Consider the following 1576-nt stretch of genomic DNA (forward strand, 5'->3'; position numbering starts at 1 on the left):
AACTATAATTGGTAAGACTTGACCCGACCCGGCATGGTCCATTTGGGTTGCATGGCATCATGCATTTGGATAGACTAAAATGAGAGAAATAACACTTAAGGTTTGTTAGTATATTATAAGTTCTAATATATTAATAAGGTTATTTAATTAGTATTGATCAAGAATTAATTTGGAATTAATTAAGTGATCAAAAGAAGACTAATTAAATATATGTGTTGATTGTGTAAATCATTCATTCTTATATATGTGGGCTTGTGATCCAAGATTCCTTATGTTGGACTAAGTCCATGGGGTGACCCATGGATACTCCATGGAGGTTAAAATCCATAGAGCATAAAAAGTCATTAGTTACATGGTGTAACCCTAATAGCCACCATATCAAAGAATCCCATGGCTCAAGAAATCGGGCACTATGTGTGTGTGTGAGGGCTAAACGATTTCATGGAGTGTTAAAGTTTCTCTCAAGTTATTCTAAGTGTATTTGGTGTTGTGTGAACCATTTGAGGTGTCACACTTGAGGCGCTAGGCACTCAAGCTTCATGAAGACTTTCTACATGAAAGAGGTATGTATTCTATCTTGTTATATTCATTGTTTTGTATTCTAGATTAGGATAATACCTTGGATGTTCATATTTGTATGTATAATAGAGAAAACATAGATCCAAGGTATTTAGGGTTGCATGTACACTTAGGAGTGTTAGAATGCTCAAAACCCAACATGATGTAGGTAGGCCAGTGTCAAGGGGAGGAATCTCTGACACTGTCACCGTAGGAATTACTATTTCTGCCTCTGGATTTGAAGCAGGAGGAGAGACTACAAAAACGTCTTCTTCAATCCTTTTCTCAATGGTCACAAGAACCACTTCATTGACATCGTCAAGCAAGTTTTCGAGGTTCACCTCAAACAGAAAGTCATCATTTCCACCAAAGTTCTGTGGAATATCATCTTGATCAAATCCTGATAAATCAACATTCTCATCTTCTTCGTCATCTTTTCTCGATTCCTCATTGTAGTCACTCTGAACCTGAACAGCTTGCAATACGAGTTCATCCTCAACTTGAGTCTTTTGAGCAGGAGTCTTGTCATCTTCATGTTTGGAAGCAGTGATAATAAACTCAGAGGACACCTTTTCTGATGAAGTCGGCTCTGATAAAGTCTTCTCAGAGGTTTCATGGGATTCGGAATATTCATTGATCTCCGCAAATTGTCCAAACTTCACTAAGGGATGTAAACCTTGAAATACCACTTTGCCCTTTCTATTTTGTTTAATAAGACCAACGATGTGAGGGCCTAGGGACTTTGTATCGATCTTTTCACCAGACTTGACCATATCTGAGAATTGATCGTCAACAAAAGTTTGAATGAATCGGGGATACATCAGAAAGGAGACTCTGTTTCCCCGAGTCATGGCACCAATATTTACTAGAAACTCATCAAAGATATACTTTGAAAAGTTATATATGTTGCCGGATGCCAAAGACACAATCGCTCCTGTGTTTCTGATTGAGATCTCCTCCGCTCCCGATCTCCGTCCTGACACGCAACTAATGAACACGTGAGCCAAGAAGCACCAGT

The sequence above is a fragment of the Lactuca serriola genome, chromosome 2 (assembly GCF_051521515.1).
Source record: "Lactuca serriola cultivar US96UC23 chromosome 2, Lser_US96UC23_V15, whole genome shotgun sequence".
Classification (NCBI taxonomy): domain Eukaryota; kingdom Viridiplantae; phylum Streptophyta; class Magnoliopsida; order Asterales; family Asteraceae; genus Lactuca; species Lactuca serriola.